Genomic DNA, 22379 nt, shown 5'->3' with positions numbered 1-22379 from the left:
TATATATATATATATATATATATATATATATATATATATATACACACAAAAATACAGTCATAACCGTCAGTGTAAAGTACACTCGATTAAAGTGTCATGTTAACATTCGATTGCAATCTAAAAGAGCAGACGGTACGTTTTGCGCTCGATTTTTTCCTGTCACCGTCATACTATACCATTTTGTAATCGATACTTAGTATCTGAGCACGTCCGTCCATCCAGTCAAACATGAAGATGATTACAAAACGAATCACTTTTAGTGTTTGTTTTGTGTGATCCCTAGCTATACATCAGACATTCCTAGCTATATATCAGACATCCCTAGCGATACATCATGACATTCCTAGCGATACATCATGACATCCCTAGCGATACGATTGTAGGAAAAAAGTCACAGAAAAAATAAGTAGGCCTATTCAAAAAGTGTAAATCACCATTAATTACACGCAATGTAAACATTCTAGATATAGGTGCGTAGGTTGTATTTGTGTGGTTATAACTCATTTAACATGTTTTGTCTGAAGATTGTCATTCAGTTATACAAATGACATTTTATAGAATTATGTAAAATTGAATAGAATGTTCCAACAAAAGATAGTAATTCTCAACAAGAAAATCAAAATATTTTTAATACACACTTGCGACTTTTTCTTGTGGCGTCCTCTTGTTTTGTCCTAATGTCCTCTTGTTTTGTCCTGATGTCCTCTTTTGATATGCTCTTCTATTTCGATGTTTGACTTCAGTCATGTCGATGTTTAACCTAGGTCATGTCGATGTTTCACTTTAGTCATGTCGATGTTTAACTTTACTTACTGTAACATACGCTCCAATGTCTAAGATTCTATTTTTGACCGCTATGACCGCCCGGACTAGTTCGCCACTAATTAAAATCTTATGACGTCTAACATCCTCCAGCACGCGGGAAGACGTCAAAATCCCGGTACTTTTGCCGGGAACTGACTATCATTTTAATTATCGGAAAACTTAAAAAAACTTTCCTTCAGCGGGTTAACTCAGCCAGGGGCGTTAACTCTTTAATGGGCTTTACTTTTTACTGTCCCTTGATACATTTTTAAAAAATTCGAATCATAAGCTTGGTTATGCTGTATTAAAGTCAAAATGAAATCTGTGAAATTGTATTTTCGTGGAATGGGGGACCAGTGAGTAAGACACGACTATACAGGCTGTACTATGGGGCTGGTGGCACAATCAAACTACGCAGAGAGTTAGGGGCAGATGGTGCCTTCCTACCAGTGGCGGATTAAGGGGGTGCTGAGAGGGCTGCAGCCAGGGGGTCCCGATTTTTAGGGGCCCCTAAATTTCCTTTTTAAATCATAGTAAAATTCCCTTTAAAGATAAATTGTTGGGTTTTATATTTTTTTTTACTGTAATGTTTTAATATTCGAGCACACACTTTAGTTTAAATAGCGGTCGAGTTCTGACACATGAGTCTATGATTGACGCCTTTTGAAAAATGCACACACTTGAAAGTTATTTAGTCAGATAGCGTCAGATCGTGTAACGAGGTAGTAACAAACATTAACATAATACAAATGTTAGTCATATGGTCTACATTATGAATTATGTCTCACTCGCAAGAATCCAGACAAGCAACATTATTGACCAGCCTTAGCAATCAATGAAAAAATTGCTGGCCTTTTTTGCTTACCCACTACACTACTAAGAAAGGTATGAAAGATGCTTTACACAGTAGAGTTCACATATTTAGTTGTTCTCAGCAAATGAGACATTCTGATCAGTTCTAGATTTATGCTTAGCTTCCTTTAGTATTTTTAAAATTTGAGATTGATCTAGGTACCTGTGATGACGCAATGTTGCGTGGAAGCCAGGTAGATAGCAGAAATAGGCTTTAGCGTGTTAGTCAGAGGTAGACCAATGAAAATTCAGAGACTGACCGGTCACGTGGTATGGTCAGCTGACCACTGAGGCGTGGGGCAGTAGAGCGATAGGCCAGGAGTTGTTAGGTAGCGGTCAGAGACGGCCGAGAATGTAGATAGTTAGGAGATCATGATTAGCTAGCGAAGGTAGAAGGTGTTAGGTTGTAGAATGTAGAGAACAGTTAGTGTTAGGATTGGTCATGGGAGTGCGTAGTAGTAGGTAGCATGTGGTATGAACAGTCAGTAGTAGAAGTAAATAGTACAGTGTAGATCAGTTAGGTAGAAACTTGAACATATATATCATTTTAATAAAGAACAATTATAGTTGAACTTGAACTGTGTGTTATTGGATTCATTCGTTCCACATCTCTTAAAAATACCCACCCTCACAACTGGTGGAGCAGCGGGACGAACCGCGGATCGAGGACGGGAAAGAAAGTATATCGGTTTACTCATGACGGAGTACAACTGGTGTACAGCTTTCTCTAACTCATCACAAAGCGGACTTCTTCAGCCGGAACGAGTTTGGATTAACAACACAAGGAAACAGTCTACATGTCCAAAAAGATAAGTACCTTCCAAAACATTTTTTTAAACGTTTGGGTTTATACCCGTGCTGGATAGCTTGTACCAGCGGTTTTTCTGTCTTACACATTCTGTTGTTACGCCCTGTTGCCTTAGTTTTGTTTACTTTCCTCAACACACACACACACACATACACAACCATGGAGGCAGAGTTTCAATGCTATAAACAGGGCATACCATTAGACAAGACAGGAGAAGAATTTGAAACATCTATAAAGAGCAGATTAGAAAACAAGATAGTCAAGATAGTAAGACATGTCAAGAACAAAAGCAGAGTTAGCGATAGAATTAGTGAAACTGGAAGTACAGCACATAGATAACACGCAACTGCCCTAGAACATCAACCCCATGATCAGGAATATGACCCGGACCGTCTCCATAAATGATCTTGAACAACGGACATAATAGTGAAGTCAAGTCGAGTTTTTGTGTTGATCTAAGAAGTCGAGAAAATCGGCATGAAGTCGATAAAAGTTGAAGTCGAAGTCAGTATGGTCAAACTGAAGTCAATTGTGTTATTGAAGTCAGTGAAGTATAAGTCAGAACTGTTATTTGACGTCAGTCAAGTCAGTCAATAAGTTGTTAAAGTCGTAGTTGAGGTCAAAGTGACGTAGTTGAAGTCATGTTGCAGTCAAAGAAAAGTCTTTGATGTTATATTAAAGTCGTTAAGGTCACAGTGCAGAAGTGAAATCGTCGAAGTTACAGTGAAGTCTTTGAAATCAAAGTGATGTCGTTGAAATCTTTGAAGTCAAAGTTAAAGTCTTTGAAGTTGAAGTAAGGTTAATCTAAGTCAGTCGTTGAAGTCTTTGAAGTCATGTTGAAGTTGTTGAAGTCAAAGTGAAGTCTTTGAAGTCATATTGAAGTCTTTGAAGTCATATTGAAGTCGTTGAAGTCATATTGAAGTTGTTGAAGTCAAAGTGAAGTCTTTGAAGTAATAGTGAAGTTGTTGAAGACAAAGTGAATTATTTGAAGTCATATTGAAGTAGTTGAAGTCAAAGTGAAGTCTTTGAAGTCATATTGAAGTAGTTGAAGTCAAGGAAAAGTCTTTGAAGTCAAAGTGAAGACGTTTAAGTCGTCGAAGTTTAAGTCGGTCAGTGAAGTCTTTTAAGTTGAATTGAAGTGAAGTCGTCGAGGTCAAGTTAGTCTTCAAAGTGAAGTTAGTCGTCCAGTTGAAGTAATTGAAGTCGTCAAAGTGGAATCAGTCGTTAAATTGAAGTCAGTCAAGTTACTGAAGTCAAAGTGAAATAAGTGAAGTTACTGAAGTCAGTTAAAGTGAAATAAGTCAGGTTACTGAAGTCATAAGTGAAGTCAGTCATTAAGTCAAGCCAGCCAGTTTTTTGTCAGAAGTCAGATAGTGAGAGCTGCTCCACTATATGATTACGTGTTGAAATATTGATTTGAAATGGCAGAATATTATTGATATACACTCACATGTCTATTCTTTTTGTGAAGCTATTTCTATGCTCTAGTAGTGTTTACGTCTATTGAGTTATTAGGCTTTACAGATTGTTGTTAGATTAGAGTGTACTGATTTTTTTTTGTTTGGTTAATTTTGTAATGTATATTTGTATGCTGTATTTACCGCCAGACAAATGTTCAGCACGTTTAAATTTGGGATTGAGGTTTTTTTTTTTTATGGAAGGTACCTCTGTCTGAATACTTGTCTGCGCGGGCACTAAAATGGTCACGTAAAACCATTGCTCATGGTCTCGTAATACAATTTTCAGACCCACTACGCTTATTCAGAAAGAGACCAGATGAGAAGCAGACACTTCAAAGAGTGCCGCCACCTGAAGCCCTGATTACGTTGAATTACCTGGACAGCGGACAGACCTGCTGAACAGAGAATTGCCCTGGTCAAGACAGCGGACGCATCGCCACCGCTTAGCCCCCCGCACTGGAGTTGAATAACAGACCGCCAGCTACGTACACCTACGTCGGCACATACAAAGGGTAGACGACCCATCGTCCAAGTTCCCAGCGTCGGAACGTTACGTCATTGTTCGCCACCGCATCAGACAGCTCCAGTTCATCGTATAACCACTCTACGTGGACGTCTCAACCAGCGTTGAGATTGTTGCGTCATCACATTGACCAACGAAGTTACGCATACACCCGCCTCACGGGAATTTACATCAAACTCGACACAACCCACCCACCACAGAGGAACGCCAACAATTACATAACACGTACACATACACTTACACTGCTCGCTGAGCCGTTCAACCAGTTTCACATTCTACTAAGATTAGCTCAAGGCCAGTACACGACAACCTAGCCAGAACTGAGTTTCACATGATTGAATTCACACATACCATAACATAGACATACATTAGCAAGCAGAGACACCAGTCACACCACAAGATTTCAGGAACTAGAACAATGACATTTCTTTCAAGAACACAGACACAAGAGTTTATGTTTTTGTAAACTGTGCTGTCCCATTTTTTATTTGATTTATATGATTGATGTTAGGGATAGAATAGAGTAGTAAGATAGATAGTTGTTGATGTATTAGATTAGTAGCAGACGCTGAAAAATATAATTTGTCAGCTACAGAAAGGGAGGGAGATATGTGATGACGCAATGTTGCGTGGAAGCCAGGTAGATAGCAGAAATAGGCTTTAGCGTGTTAGTCAGAGGTAGACCAATGAAAATTCAGAGACTGACCGGTCACGTGGTATGGTCAGCTGACCACTGAGGCGTGGGGCAGTAGAGCGATAGGCCAGGAGTTGTTAGGTAGCGGTCAGAGACGGCCGAGAATGTAGATAGTTAGGAGATCATGATTAGCTAGCGAAGGTAGAAGGTGTTAGGTTGTAGAATGTAGAGAACAGTTAGTGTTAGGATTGGTCATGGGAGTGCGTAGTAGTAGGTAGCATGTGGTATGAACAGTCAGTAGTAGAAGTAAATAGTACAGTGTAGATCAGTTAGGTAGAAACTTGAACATATATATCATTTTAATAAAGAACAATTATAGTTGAACTTGAACTGTGTGTTATTGGATTCATTCGTTCCACATCTCTTAAAAATACCCACCCTCACAGTACCCATCTGTGTTTGGTGTTCTTAGATATGAACCTATATAATCCCTATAATAAGGTAACCGACATTTAGGTCTAAATTAAGCCTAGACAGAAACAGGCCAGGTATGGCGTTCTTTAAAGGGCGACTGTGGAAATTCAACTTTTTTTGTGGGCCTTATAAATGGATGACACCTAAGACACCACCAGACGCGGGACATCGTCCTACCGTCTGGTACCCGGCTAGATCGCGGGGCAGAGATCGGAAACTTCTACAGGCTTAAAGTAAACAGTCATAATATGACTGTAAACAGACATAACATGACTGTATTATATTTAGTACTGCTGACGTAGCGGATGGATCTCGCCTCTTTGTGTTCTGTTAGTGTGTGTTAGTGTGTGTGCTGTGGTAGTGGTTAGGGGGGGGAAGCGGGGACGGGACATATAATCTTGCTAAAAATGAGTTTTATATATATATATATATATATATATATACATATATATATATATATATCAGGGGCCCCCAAACATTTTAAGCTTGGGGCCCTGCCCAAGCTTAATCCGCCCATGCTTCCTACACCTCCCGTTCAAAAAGTTAGGGGCAGTTGGTGCCTCCCTACACCTCCCATACAAAAAGTTAGGGGCAGTTGGTGCCTTCCTACACCTCCCATACAAAAAATTAGGGGCAGTTGGTGCCTCCCTACACCTCCCATAGTTAGGGGCAGTTGGTGCCTTCCTACACCTCCCATACAAAAAATTAGGGGCAGTTGGTGCCTTCCTACACCTCCCAAAGTTAGGGGCAGTTGGTGCCTTTCTACACCCCCCCCCCATACAAAAAGTAAGGGGCAGTTGGTGCCTCCCTACACCTCCCATACAAAAAGTTAGGGGCAGTTGGTGCCTCCCTACACCTCCCATAGTTAGGGGCAGTTGGTGCCTCCCTACACCCCCCATACAAAAAGTTAGGGTCAGTTGGTGCCTCCCTACACCTCCCATACAAAAAGTTAGGGGCACTTGATGGCTCCCTACACCCCCCATACAAAAAGTTAGGGGCAGTTGGTGCCTTCCTACACCTCCCAAACAAAAAGTTAGGGGCAGTTGGTGCCTTCCTACACCTCCCATACAAAAAGTTAGGGGCAGTTGATGCCTTCCTACACCTCCCAAAGTTAGGGGCAGTTGGTGCCTTTCTACACCCCCCCCCATACAAAAAGTTAGGGGCAGTTGGTGCCTCCCTACACCCCCCATACAAAAAGTTAGGGTCAGTTGGTGCCTTCCAACACCTCCCATACAAAAAGTTAGGGGCAGTTGGTGCCTCCCTACACCCCCCATACAAAAAGTTAGGGTCAGTTGGTGCCTTCCAACACCTCCCATACAAAAAGTTAGGGGCAGTTGGTGCCTCCCTACACCCCCCATACAAAAGTTAGGGGCAGTTGGTGCCTCCCTACACCCCCCATACAAAACGTTAGGAACACTTGGTGCCTCCCTACACCCCCCATACAAAACGTTAGGAACACTTGGTGCCTCCCTACACCCCCCATACAAAAAGTTAGGGTCAGTTGGTGCCTCCCTACACCTCCCATACAAAAAGTTAGGGGCACTTGATGGCTCCCTACACCCCCCATACAAAAAGTTAGGGGCAGTTGGTGCCTTCCTACACCTCCCAAACAAAAAGTTAGGGGCAGTTGGTGCCTTCCTACACCTCCCATACAAAAAGTTAGGGGCAGTTGATGCCTTCCTACACCTCCCAAAGTTAGGGGCAGTTGGTGCCTTTCTACACCCCCCCCCCATACAAAAAGTTAGGGGCAGTTGGTGCCTCCCTACACCCCCCATACAAAAAGTTAGGGTCAGTTGGTGCCTTCCAACACCTCCCATACAAAAAGTTAGGGGCAGTTGGTGCCTCCCTACACCCCCCATACAAAAAGTTAGGGTCAGTTGGTGCCTTCCAACACCTCCCATACAAAAAGTTAGGGGCAGTTGGTGCCTCCCTACACCCCCCATACAAAAGTTAGGGGCAGTTGGTGCCTCCCTACACCCCCCATACAAAACGTTAGGAACACTTGGTGCCTCCCTACACCCCCCATACAAAACGTTAGGAACACTTGGTGCCTCCCTACACCCCCCATACAAATGCCTATTTCCTGAGACTTTGACAAATGTCTGAGAGCGACCCGGGTCTGTAACCAGACACGGCAACAATCAATAGCGACCATCTCGTGCCGTAGTGATGAATGTCTTCACAGCCTCATGTCGGCACAGGGGGACAGGGCTAGGTGCCACAGGGGTGGGGCACTGGGCGGGGGGACAGGGCTAGGTGCCACAGGGGTGGGGCACTGGGCGGGGGGGGGACGGAAATAGGTGCCACAGGGGTGGGGCACTGGGCGGGGGGAGGGGGACAGGGCTAGGTGCCACAGGGGTGGAGCACTGGGCGGGGGGGTCACTGGAAGGTAGGTTTTGTGATTTTAACTTAGGTTTCATAAAGGATGGGGCATTGAACGGAAGGTTGCCTTGAGACGGTATGGTGATAAACTGGAAGGTAGGTTGTGTGGGCTCTAATTAGGAGATACCGCACGGGATGGGACGGGGCATTGCAAATTGGTTTCATAAGGGGCTGTGTACTAGACATGAGCTGGAGGTTTCATAAAAGGTCAGTTAAATGTAAAATATCAGAGCCACGGGCCACTCTATGTTTCAGAGCCATGAGCCAGTCCTCCCCCAGCGGCCCAGAGAGGACGTTGAGCCAGGTGCTGGTGCTGGCCCTCCTGCCCGCCATCTACGCCGCCACCTACTACAACCACAAGACGGACGAGCAGTGCAACCAGTGCTGCCGAGGTCTGCCCGGCCTGCAGGGCGTGCCTGGCATGCACGGTATGCACGGTAACAACGGTCAGCCCGGGACTCAGGGAGCCAAGGGTGAGAAGGGGGAGACCGGAACTAAAGGCTTCACGGGTGAGTTGTGGGTCACTAAATGTCGTGGGCCCCTAAATGTCGTGGGTCCCTAAATGTCGTGGGTCCCTAAAAACTGACTGACACATCTTTGTGTAATGAGCTGAGTGTAATGACCTTAGTGCAATGAGTGTAATCAGTTGAATGTAATATGTTAAATATAATGACCTTAGTGTAATGACTTGAATGTAATGAGCTGAGTGTAATGACCTTAGTGTAATGAGTTGAATGTAATAAGTTGAATGTAATGTGTTGAATGTAGTGAGTTGAATGTAATGAGTGTAATGACCTTAGTGCACTGGGTGTAATGAGTTGAGTGTAATGATCTTAGTGTATTGAGTGTAATGAGCTGAGTGTAATGAGCGGAGTGTAATGAGTTATTGAACATAAACCTGTAAACATTAACGTGGACATTTCAGGGATGAGGGGCGAGACGGGACCGGCTGGACCTAAGGGCGCCCGGGGCAGGAAGGGCGTCAAAGGAGAATGTGGGCCCAACGGTCTGCCGGGGCCGAAAGGGGACCTGGGATCACAGGGCCCTACAGGTGAGCCAGTTCTTCTAGCACCGTCTGGGACCACAGAAAATTTCTTTCTTCTAATTATCACACTCAATGCCAGCATTCGCTTTGGTTATAAGTTACAACTCGTCTTAATGAATCCGTGGGTGGGATTAAATCAAACCGTCACTGAGACATTTCGAGACACTGCGGGCCTAGTTAAGACATCGTAGGGTTTAAACTATCCCACTGTCTAGACAGTGCCAGAATCATGACAGTGTCCAGATAGTTTCTTAGACCAGACAGTCTCAGTCCACACATTCCCAGCCATCAGGTCAGTGCTGGCCGTCCAGCCATAAGGTCATTGCTGGCCGTCCAGCCATCAGGTCAGTGCTGGCCGTCCAGCCATAAGGACAGTGCTGGCCGTCCAGCCATCAGGTCAGTGCTGGCCGTCCAGCCATCAGGTCATTGCTGGCCGTCCAGCCATCAGGTCATTGCTGGCCGTCCAGCCATCAGGTCAGTGCTGGCCGTCCAGCCATCAGGTCAGTGCTGGCCGTCCAGCCATAAGGACAGTGCTGGCCGTCCAGCCATAAGGACAGTGCTGGCCGTCCAGCCATAAGGACAGTGCTGGCCGTCCAGCCATAAGGACAGTGCTGGCCGTCCAGCCATAAGGACAGTGCTGGCCGTCCAGCCATAAGGACAGTGCTGGCCGTCCAGCCATAAGGACAGTGCTGGCCGTCCAGCCATAAGGACAGTGCTGGCCGTCCAGCCATAAGGACAGTGCTGGCCGTCCAGCCATAAGGACAGTGCTGGCCGTCCAGCCATTAGGTCAGTGCTGGCCGTCCAGCCATCAGGTCAGTACTGGCCGTCCAGCCATAAGGTCAGTTCTGGCCGTCCAGCCATCAGGTCAGTGCTGGAAGTCCCCTGAGATAAAAGCAAACGATGCATGCACGGAGTTTCCCGCCACAATTTAGTCTGGATTAAAGCGGGTAATGTCGCACAGAGGGGAGGGGGGGGGGGGAGGAGGGGGGACTATGACATGATTTAAAGATTTAAGAGATTAGTTGCACTGGTCCAGGGGTTCTAAACTTGTGGGTTAGACAAACTGTGGCTATAGGTATCTGATGCAACAAAATAGTTTCAGTTGAATGATTCATTTGTTGCGAAGACATGTATTCTAACATGTTTTTATCATGGGGGGTCACGTGGTCCAAACAATGATGTCAGATGTAAGGGGACAAGGCTATGAGTCAAAAGACAGGCGTTTAGACATCGGCCAAGACATCTCCACTTAACTTTGTCTACTACATGACCTACCCAACTGCATGACGTAGCCAATTGAATGACCTACCCAATTGAATGACCTATCTAACTGTGTGACCTACTCAACTGTATGACCTACCCGACTGTATGACCTACCCAACAGTCTGACCTACCCGACTGTATGACCTACCCAACTGTATGACCTAGCCGTATGACCTACTCAACTGTATGACCTACCCAAGTGTTTGACCTACCCAAATATGACCTATCCTACGGTACCCCAGCCCTAAATCAAGTCTCCCCTCCCCCAGGTGCACCAGGTGAGCAGGGGGTGAGAGGGCCGAAAGGTGAGCAGCCAGCCAGGATTGCCTTCACGGTGACCAGGAGCGAGCCCCTGGGTCCAGTGCCCCAGAAGACGCCCATCACATTCGACAAGGTCCACCTCAACCTGGGGGACAGCTTCGACGTGTACTCGTCTCATTTCATATGTAAAGTAGGTATCGATTCCATGTACTCGTCTCATTTCATATGTAAAGTAGGTATCGATTCCATGTATTCGTCTCATTTGATACGCAAAGTTAGCCTCGATTCCATATTGTACAGTGATGGGACAATAAAGAGGGTGATAGGACACAGTGGCGTAGCAAGGTCGGGTGTCACCCCCCCCCCCCAGAAGCGTAGCGACCCTTCCCGGGGAACTCGAACTTTCGATTTGCACCCCCCCCCCCTCAAGTTTTTCTCTATATATTTTGCTATTTTTTTGCCTTGGTGTCACCCCCCTAAATGGTGTCAACCGGTGCGGTCCGCACCCCCCGCCACCCCCCCCCCTCGCTACGCCTCTGATAGGACATATGATACAAATCAGATGACTGATGAAAAGTGTCATCTCTTATCTTTATAGCTAAAATCACAGTATAACTGGAAAATACTATGTTCCGTCCCCCTCCCTTACAAAACATGAATACGTTTCGACACCATGCTACATTTAACGTTTTATACAACCATGCTGATAAGGGTTTCCTTCATTGAAAGAATGTCCCCCCCCCCCATCTCTTCTAACCTAAATTATCCCCCAGTTTAACCCATACATATCCCCCACCAGTTTAACCCACACATCTTCCACCAGTCTAACCCACACATATCCCCCACACACATATACGTTACGTTTAAACCACACACATCCCCCACACGTACCAGTTCAACCCACACATATCCCCACACACCAGTTTAACCCACACATCCCCCACACGTACCAGTTCAACCCACACATATCCCCACACACCAGTTTAACCCACACATCCCCCACACGTACCAGTTCAACCCACACATATCCCCACACACCAGTTTAACCCACACATCCCCCACACGTACCAGTTCAACCCACACATATCCCCACACACCAGTTTAACCCACACATATCCCCCACCAGTTTAACCTACACATATCCCCCACCAGTTTAACCTACACATATCCCCCACCAGTTCAACCCACACATCCCCCACACGTACCAGTTTAACCTACACACCAGTTTAACCCACACGTATTCCCCCCACCGGTTTAACCTACACATATCCCCCACCAGTTTAACCCACACATATCCCCACCAGTTCAACCCACACATATCCCTCACCAGTTAAACCCACACATCCCCCAAAGTTTAACCCACACATATCCCCCAACAGTTTAACCCACACCAGTTTAACCCACACATCCCCCAAAGTTTAACCCACACATCCCCTACCAGTCTAACCCACACATATCCCCCCACAGGTAAACGGCACCTACCTGTTCACCGTACACATGTTGAGCATGGAGAACCAAACCGCCTACGGCTGGCTCATGCTCAACAACGACCATCAAATGGCGTTCCACGGCGATGCGCAGGCGCGTCACGGCACAGGAAGTAACACCATCATACTCAAGCTGGGGCGGGAGGACCACGTGTGGATACAGCTCAACGAAAACTCAGCCATACTCAACCATTTTTCATCCTTTTCCGGACACATCCTGTTCGAGGACTGACAACAGCACAACTTTTGGGATTTCTGTTCGATTGGAGGCTAACCTACATCACAAACTATTCAGCGTCAACACCGGAAGTAGTCCCGGCGCGCGCTCATCACGTGGTCAGTAGCGCCATCTACAACGTGTTGCAACCAATGGATAATCTCCTAGTCGTAGTCTTGTAGATGTGTGTGTCAATCAGTGGGAGACAAGTTTCACTCAGTGTCGTGTGTGAGGTGAATGTATGCTACTAGCAATAGACTACCACATGTATGAATTGAATGTAAGCTACTAGCAATAGACTACCACATGTACGAATTGAATGAATGCTACCAGAACTAGACTACCAAATGTATGAATTGAATGTAAGCTACTAGCAATAGACTACCAAATGTATGAATTGAATGAATGCTACTAGCAATAGACTACCAAATGTATGAATTGAATGTAAGCTACTAGCAATAGACTACCACATGTATGAATTAAATTAATGCTACTAGCAATAGACTACCACAGGTATGAATTGAATGTAAGCTACTAGCAATAGACTACCAAATATATGAATTGAATGGATGCTACCAGAAATAGACTAACAAATGTATTAATTGAATGAATGCTACTAGCAATAGACCATCACAGCACATGTATGAATTGAATGGATGCTACCAGCATTAGACTAACACAGGTATGAATTGAATGGATGCTACTAGCAATAGACTACCACAGGTATGAATTGAATGGATGCTAACAGAAATAGACTAACAAATGTATAAATTGAATGTAAGCTACTAGCAATAGACTACCAAATGTATGAATTAAATTAATGCTACTAGTAATAGACTAACACAGGTATGAATTGAATGAATGCTACCGGAAATGGACCACCGAGGGTGTTCACAAAAAGCCCACCAAACTGTGGGCTAGGTGGTCCATATGACAGGCACCAAGTAAAAACTCATCATCTCTTAAACCTTTACGACCTAGGACCCCTACCATTAACTTAGGTATATTGAAATACCACGTTGGAATGTTAAAATACGTATCTCCGTAGCACAGAAACAACATAGAGCAACAGCCAAAAATCTATTTGTTTCTTATTGTCTTGAGTCTTTAGATTGGCCAGGACCAAAGAATAATTAATTTAAAACTAAGCTACAACACCAGCGTACATCTTTTATTTAAATAGAACAATGCGAGGTTAGGCTAATGATTCTCCATATCTGATTCTAGCCAAAAAACTGCTTTTCAGAACTTTTAGCAAAAAAAAAAATTGATGGTCAAAAGTTGATAATCTGATGTAAATGGTGGTCGAAAGTTGATAGTTTGATTAACTGAGTCAAACATTGGTACTTTGATGTAACTATTTTTCAAATGTAACTGAGTCGAAAGTTGATCATATTTTGTAACTCAAGTGTGAAAAGTTGATTTATTTTGTAACCAAGTCTAAAATTAATTATTTTTTTTTGTAATTCAAAGGTTTAGTATATTTTGTAAGTCCAAACTTGATATTTTGTTACCGTCGAAAGTTGCTATTTTGTACCGTCGAAAGTTGCTATTTTGTAACTGAATGTGTCTATTATATGTTGTAACTAAGCTAGAAATGGATATTATGTAACAAAGAATCAAAGGTGTGTTTACTTGAGCAAAAATGCAATGTCGATGTCTCATACACCTCTAAAACACAATTAGGTTCTAATTTCGAGGTATTCAGTAGGTGGTGCGTGTGTTGGTAGTGAAACGATCAAAGATCATTTACTGGTGTTTTTAAATGTCTAGATTGTCATATCAAGTGAACACTACTATTTTGTTTGACGACTGATATAATGTATAAGATAATGATGTGTAAGATCCTAAGTATCAAAATTGTAATTGATTAGAATAACGTTTGCCGTGCTACGCTTTAATATTGTGACGATGTGTAATCAGTTTAAACGTACCAACTCTAGAAACCTACCTGTGTCCAGCCAATCACGTGATGACCGTATTCTGGGATCGATACTCCACTACAGGCTACCAATTTGTCTCCCCCCCCCCTCCTCCCCCTCCCCACAATTAAAGTGGATGTCAGGACGGTGACGCCATTGTGACGCTGACGCTAGGTTAGACCTAAGGAGATGAGTTTACGCTTCACACGATTTATGGCCGCACGGGGGAGGGGGCCAAAGGGTGGCTGGACAATGGTCACTCACGTTCAGGCCGGACGATGGCTAGTGAGTACTCACTCCCGTCAAGAACTGAAGCAATTAAGCTCTGGTTTATGAATTTTAAAAGAACGGTTAAATCGAGCAGAAGATGGCCGCTAATTGGCTAAGTGAGCAAATAGGCAGAAGTTTGAAGATGGCCCTTGAACTGAACTGAAGTTATGTTATAGGTCAGCCTCGATTTGAAGTTATGCTATTGGTCAGCCTCGATTTGAAGTTATGCTATAGGTCAGCCTCGATTTGAAGTTATGCTATAGGTCAGCCTCGAACTGAAGCGATATCCAACTCAAGTTTCTTGTTACAACGGCTATAGTAATCGCGATAATGACCATTCTGATCCTAAATTCTGTATTTGCATGGGTCATAGTTTATGGCGGCAACACAGGGAGTCATAGTTCATGACGGCAACACAGGGAGTCATAGTTCATGACGGCAACACTAGGAGTCATAGTTCATGACGGCAACACAGGGAGTCATAGTTCATGACGGCAACACAGGGAGTCATAGTTCATGACGGCAACACAGGGTGTCAAAGTTCATGACGGCAACACAGGGAGTCATAGTTCATGACGGCAACACAGGGAGTCATAGTTCATGACGACAACACAGGGTGTCAAAGTTCATGACGGCAACACAGGGAGTCATAGTTCATGACGGCAACACAGGGAGTCATAGTTCATGACGGCAACACAGGGAGTCATAGTTCATGACGGCAACACTAGGAGTCATAGTTCATGACGGCAACACAGGGAGTCATAGTTCATGACGGCAACACAGGGAGTCATAGTTCATGACGGCAACACAGGGAGTCATAGTTCATGACGCATGACATAAGTGTTCCTGTGTAAAGGCACATCACTAAGGGAACGAATGTTCACATCTCGAATAAGATGATAATCTGAACAAATATTTTTATATCGTGTTGTGTATAACCAGGTTGTGACGTAGAGTTTTCTATTTTTGTAAGGGTGTAGCTAGATAAATGTCAAAGGGCTATCCATGAACAGCCTAAAGGGCTCTATAAACAGCATAAAGGGCTATCCATGAAAAGCCTAAAGGGCTATCCATGAAAAGCCTAAAGGGCTATCCATGAACAGCCTAAAGGGCTATCCACAAACAGCCTAAAGGGCTATCCATAAACAGCCAACTAAGGCAGGGCTAGAGAAATATCAAAGGGCTATCCATGAAAACCTTACTGAGATGGGAATGTCTAGACAGCCATCAGCTCCATCAGTGAAACATTTGAGAGGTTTTACCGTTGGGTTTAGTTCCACCCATTTTACCACCGTGTCAGGCAACCTAAGGTTTCTTAAGGGTGAGTAGAATGGCACGGGTATATTCAAGGCATAGCACACCCGATGAGGGCATTTTATGGATGGTCTTAAGTTGATTTTATAGTTGTTTTTTGTAGATTTTGTTAAAGTATATTTTCTAATAAAACAGTTGAGTTTCTAGCAGGAGTGTTTTTATGTGTTGTCTTCGGGGGATTGTCTATAGGGATTGTTTACATTGGTTGTGTTGTTTACATGTAATGTGTTGTCTAAATATGTTGTGTCGACATGGGTTGTTTACATTGGTTGTGTTGTTTACATGTAATGTGTTGTCTAAATATGTTGTGTCGACATGGGTTGTTTAAATTGGTTGTGTTGTTTACATGTAATGTGTTGTCTAAATATGTTGTTGTGTCGACATGGGTTGTTTACATTGGTTGTGTTGTTTACATGTAATGTGTTGTCTAAATATGTTGTTGTCTACAGATGTTTACGTGTCATCTCCAAGTTTGAACAGCAACACAACCAGCATTAATCAAAATTTCGTGGGATATTTGTTCAAAGGGAAAGGCGGACAGCTAGGAAAGAGACCGTTCTGATTCCATCCCCCTCCCACCCCACAGTACTGCACGGGGAGGGGTGCAAAAAAAAACAAATTGAATGTAAATTGAAGAATTTTAAACAGACTCTCTAGACAGGCCAGGAAACGTATGGATTCTTTAGATACAAATAGAGACAAACGCTATTAGCATTTCAATTGGTCACATCGTTTCCTTCGACAATCCTGTGTGGACCGAGGTAAATCAACCAATCCTGTGTGGACTGAGGTAAATCAACCCATCCTGTGTGGACTGAGGTAAATCAACCAATCCTGTATGGACTGAGGTAAATCCAACAATCCTGTGTGGACCGAGGTAAATCAACCCATCCTGTGTGGACTGAGGTAAATCAGCCAATCCTGTATGGACCGAGGTAAATCAACCAATCCTGTGTGGACCGAGGTAAATCAACCAATCCTGTATGGACCGAGGTAAATCAGCTGTTGTGAACTGTGAGACAACTGTTACACTCACTCCGCTTGTTTCGTTTTTGAGGGTCCAGCTGGGCGCAAGCCGCGCGGGGAATTTAGGGTCGGGGTAAAGATTTAGATATGGTATTGTCGGTTTTTAGTGGGGTGGAGAAGGTGGAGGGGGTAAGTCTACAGAGGGGAGGGTCTAGATGGGTGCAGATAGGTCTTGGTGAAGATGGGTTTGGGAGGAGGTTAGGTCTGGGAGGAGGTTAGGTTGGGGGGGGGGGTTAGGTCTGGGTGGAGGTTAGGTCTGTGTGGAGGTTAGGTCTAGCTACCACCAGAGTTTAATCAAGCGGCTCATGCACGACTGTGGGCACCAACTAGACCATCTCGAAACTTACGTCACAACAGGACACGTGCTATTTTTAGACAAGAGGAATTCTTTTAATCTTGAAGTTAATTAAATCTGCTACGTCATCCACGGGAGAATATTTGAAACGCTACTAGAATGTCTATACAGTTCTTCTAGAACCGCTGCCTTTTGATCCCCCCCCCCACAACCACACCGTGTCTTCTACATAAGGCATAAAACTTGTGAGAACTAATTCTGCAAAACTTGTGAGAACTAACAAATTCAGCAAAAACTTGTGAGAACTAACAAATTCAACAAAACTTGTGAGGACTGACAAGTTCAGCAAAACATGTGTGAACAAATTACCAAAAAATCGACAAGTTTAGCAAAAAGTTGTGTGAAATAACGACCAATGCAGTAAAGAGTCGCCCCCCCCCCCCTCTTCCCCGCCACAACCGTGCAAGAATCTTAATTAAATTTGGAGAGTAAAGACGAAGAGACGAGATTCCGTCCAGAGTTTGGGCACCAAGAAAAGAAAATAGCTCAAAGATTGGAATGTTCTGTAGTTCCTCACGTCGGGCTGCCGGCAACATTGCCAATACATTTGTTACACGTGTCCAGACGGTACGGGCTGGGGAATTACAGGCCCGGGGCTCCAGACTTGGGGGTGGGGGGGGTTAAACTAGATAATGGAAAAGGTGAACATGTCAAAGGTCAATGAGGGTTAACTCTCGATCTTTGTGGGTTAGATCTACGTTTGTTGTGGTTAGGTTAAATCGTTCACTGGTTGTTGTGGTCCTGTTCAAATGGTGGTCAGTGACGGTCAGCAAGATGGTGTACGTGCTCATGTGACAATATGGTGTATGTGGTCATGTGACACTGATGGTGTATGTGGTCATGTGACACTCAGGTGGTGTATGTGGTCATGTGACAATATGGTGGTGTATGTGGTCATGTGAGAATATGATGGTATATGTGGTCATGTGACATTATGGTGGTGTACGTGGTCATTTGACAATATGATGGTGTATGTGGTCATGTGACAATATGATGGTGTATGTGGTCGTGTGGCAGTCTCATGGTGTATGTGGTCATGTGACAATATGGTGGTGTATGTGCTCATGTGACAATATGATGGTGTATGTGGTCATGTGACAATATGATGGTGAACGTGGTCATTTGACATTATGATGGTGTATGTGGTCATGTGACAATATGATGGTGTATGTGGTCATGTGACAATATGATGGTGTATGTGGTCATGTGACATTATGTTGGTGTATGTGGTCATGTGACAATATGATGGTGTATGTGCTCCTGTGACATTATGATGGTGTATGTGGTCATGTGACAATATGATGGTGTATGTGGTCATGTGACAATATGATGGTGTATGTGGTCATGTGACAATATGATGGTGTATGTGGTCATGTGACATTATGTTGGTGTATGTGGTCATGTGACAATATGGTGTATGTGGTCATGTGATAATATGGTCGTGTACGTGGTCATGTGATTATTATGGTGTATGTGGTCATGTGACAATATGATGGTGTATGTGGTCATGTGACAATATGTTGGTGTATGTGGTCATGTGACAATATGATGGCGTATGTGGTCATGTGACACTGATGACGTATGTTGTCATACTTGTTATGTAAATAGTCTACCAGTGGTACCACCATACTGTGCGCTATATTCGGGCATTGACCGCCGTTGTTAAACCGGGTCCACAGTTTTCAAATTTAAAACCCCAAAACAATTGCTTAAGATTTCCTTAGATACAAATTTTTTAAATAAAATACAGAACTTTCAACCCGAAGATATAAAAACCTAAAAAAAAATCGAGCTAGTGACAGAAAAAAATTTTTATCCAAGTTTTTTATGTAAACCTTAAGGACGATATACAGTCAAGGGAAGCCACCCAAACGATATACAGTCGAGAGAAAACCCCACGGGTGAAATCTAGACGTTTCCTTGCGCAATTGATTAGAGATTATTGGCGTCTAGTAGATGGCGATGATGTCTCGAGGGAGGGAAGGGGGGGTCCCGTGGGGGTGGGGGCGAGAAAAATCAAAGTTTCGACAAGGGGTGGGGGGGTAAACGGTTCTATACTGTCAGTTTTGGCGGGGTGGAGAAATGTATTTATAAACAGAAGAAAATGCCCGCGCTGAGATGTGTGGGTTAAGCGAGTTGTTTGAAATGAGAGGAAAATTCCATTAGAAGAGCGGTCCCTGTCTTGTCGTCAGACAGTGCCATTAATCAACAGCGGTTCTCAGCTTCTGCCCAGGTCTGGGGCACTCACAAAAACTCACTCAAGCAGGAACTCAATATTTTGTTCCCATACCTCGTCACTTCCATCAACATCAGGACTTAACAATTCAAGTACAATTTAGGCACGTTGGAAAGGTAACTTTAAAAAAAAAAATTAAACATGCTCATGTAACTGTTGGTGCTAAACTGTTTGTTAAGTTAAATTATCCCAGTTTTCTTTAACAGTGTATGGCTAGAGGGTTTTTATCATGGTGTATGTCGTACAGAGTACCAACATGCACGTGTTTTATATCAAATAGAGAGCCCCAATATGCACATATTACATATTCTATTGTCGTTATTTGCATTTGTCTACAAAAGCTCTAAGAGCATCGCAGAATACGTTAAGGTGAAATGTCCACAGAGTTGAACTGAATGGAGTGGCCTGAGTCCACCCAGCTCTGATGGGTACCTGACTTACGTAAGGGAAAGTCATTGCGGCTGACATAGTACTGACCACTGTTGCTGTATACGTTATAGTCACATAAACTCTACTTTATCTTACCAATTGACAGTCAGGTACCTGACTTACGTAAGGGAAAGTCATGGTGGCATAGTACTGACCACATAAACTCTACTTTACCTTCCCTATTAAGTCAGGCCAGAAAGCGTAACTTACACAAATATTTTATCTACAGCAAAACGTTGCTCTTAAATACAGATTAACCTTTGGTCAAAATAACAGGTGTAGGGAGGGGGGCTGGTCAAAATGCAGGTGTATGGGGGCTGGTCAAAATAACAGGTGTAGGGGGGACTGGTCAAAATACCAGGTGTAGGGGGGGTGGACTCGTCAAAATACCAAGTGTATTGGGGGACTGGTCAAAATACCAGGTGTATGGGGGGACTGGTAAAAATACCAGGTGTATGGGGGCTGGTCAAAATACCAGGTGTATGGGACTAAATATACTCAAAATAACAGGTGTGAGTGGGACTAGATAGAATGTCCAAGCATCTGATTCAATGAGCCATTTCCAGTGTCGTAGGCAGGGGGTGTTAGGGGGTGTTAGCCATGAAACGATCCTGGCTATGCTACTGCCCATTTCTTCAAAAGTTTTGTCTTTTTAGCCTGAGGATCTTACAGCAACAGTAACAGACTCATTCCAGTCACCACCTAACAATGGGCTGACTCTTGTCAACCTAGGAGTAACCACCTAACAATGGGCTGACTCCTGCCAAACTTGGAGTAACCAAGTAACAATGGGCTGACTCCTGCCAACCTTGGAGTAACCAAGTAACAATGGGCTGACTCCTGCCAAACTTGGAGTAACCAAGTAACAATGGGTTGACTCTTGTCAACCTAGGAGTAACCACCTAACAATGGGCTGACTCCTGCCAAACTTGGAGTAACCAAGTAACAATGGGCTGACTCCTGCCAACCTTGGAGTAACCAAGTAACAATGGGCTGACTCCTGCCAACCTTGGAGTAACTAAGTAACAATGGGCTGACTCCTGCCAACCTTGGAGTAACTAAGTAACAATGGGACAATGGGCTGACTCCTGCCAACATTGGAGTAACCAAGTAACAATGGGCTGACTCCTGCCAACCTTGGAGTAACTAAGTAACAATGGGCTGACTCCTGCCAACATTGGAGTAACCAAGTAACAATGGGCTGACTCCTGCCAACCTTGGAGTAACTAAGTAACAATGGTGAATGGGCTGCCTTGTCATATGCTAATAATGGAGTCATCAGTTACCAACAGAGTAACTCCTATCAACCTTGGAGTCAGTATTTAAACAGAGTGACTCCTGCAACCTTGGAGTCACTAGTAAATGAGGTCATATCTTCTTCTTCTTCTTCGTTCTTAATTTTTGAATATGGTGGAGGATTCAGACAACAAGTCCAACTTCGTGGACAAACCGGACTGTGGTTTCCAGTTTGTCAGGTGTCCCATATAATTTTTCCCTGAGTGGGGTGGGCTGGGGCCAGTGTCTGACTCTTGCCCGGCCATACAGAGTACATTCCTGGAGTACGTGCTCCGTGTTTTCCGGGGCCTTGCCACAAGAGCACATTTCGCTACACCCAACCTTCAGTTTTTTGTGCATGTGTTGATTTAGTCTGTTGAGGCCTGTTCTAAGTCGAAAGATTATGTATTGTTGTTTTCGTGTTAAATTGTAATAGCCGTCGTCTTTAATGTAGTGAGGGTGTGTGACAGACCACATTTGCGTCATATAATTTTTCATCTGTAGAATGCATGTAAAAAAGTAAGAACCATCTAGAAATTGTGCAGCCACCACCATCTGACTCTAGTATTTTCTTTCTTCCAGCTGCCTACAGCTGAATGGACAGGCCCAGTAGTTCGCCCAAACCCCAGTATTTCACTAGGACCTCACATCAGCACATACATCTATTTGAAAAGTTTATCTTGCAGATCTTTAGAATAAATATAAGCCTTGCCGACATTTTTATAGCTGTTTTTACAACTTCCTTCAATATAACTACTATAACAAAATGTTATAAAAATTTTCAGTATTTCATTCATCATTATTAGTTAAAATGTTAAAAGGTATATAATATAGAAATACTTTTTGGAACTATCAACTTCAAGTTACTGTTTAAAAATTGTCCATTTAAACCATATTTAGTTCAAAATTTTATTGATTGATTGCTGTTTTACAATATGATAGATTAGTTATATTATTATATGGGTAGTATTTACCCAAGTTACGCTCCTGTATTATAGAAAAATATAATAACTAAAAGACAATTTTATTTTGCCACATTGTATGTTATTAATGTAAAGGGAGTCCCATATTGTCATATAGGCTATAGGTATAAGAAAGCAATATGTGTAAGGGAGACAACTGAAAATATATTTGGTGTAACTGATTCAGCATAAAAAAAAGACAAATCTTAACTGCTTACAATTAAGTTAAAATGTTCCGATTCAGATTTACCAGACAAAAGTGTTAATACAAGCAATTGTTTTGTAGCACTCAGAAATTTTGAAATTTTTGGCCATTTTAAAACTTAAATCATTGGTTTTAACTATGTGCTAGATATGATATCATTAGGTATATAAATAAG

The 22379-nt window shown here is 43.5% G+C and overlaps 1 protein-coding gene across 2 annotated transcripts in view; it reads right to left on the bottom strand.

Moving 5' to 3' along the window:
- LOC131957720 (DNA ligase 1) overlaps window positions 1-22379 on the bottom strand; it is a 58312-nt gene that overhangs the window by 28724 nt on the left and 7209 nt on the right. The gene's annotated exons all lie outside the window — the stretch shown is intronic.

Source organism: Physella acuta, unplaced genomic scaffold (genome assembly GCF_028476545.2).
Source record: "Physella acuta isolate Inbredline_101_S28 unplaced genomic scaffold, ASM2847654v3 ptg001260l, whole genome shotgun sequence".
NCBI classification, from domain to species: Eukaryota; Metazoa; Mollusca; class Gastropoda; family Physidae; genus Physella; species Physella acuta.
The sequence above is the reverse complement of the archived record's forward strand: the minus strand, read 5'-3'. Positions and strand labels throughout refer to the sequence as shown.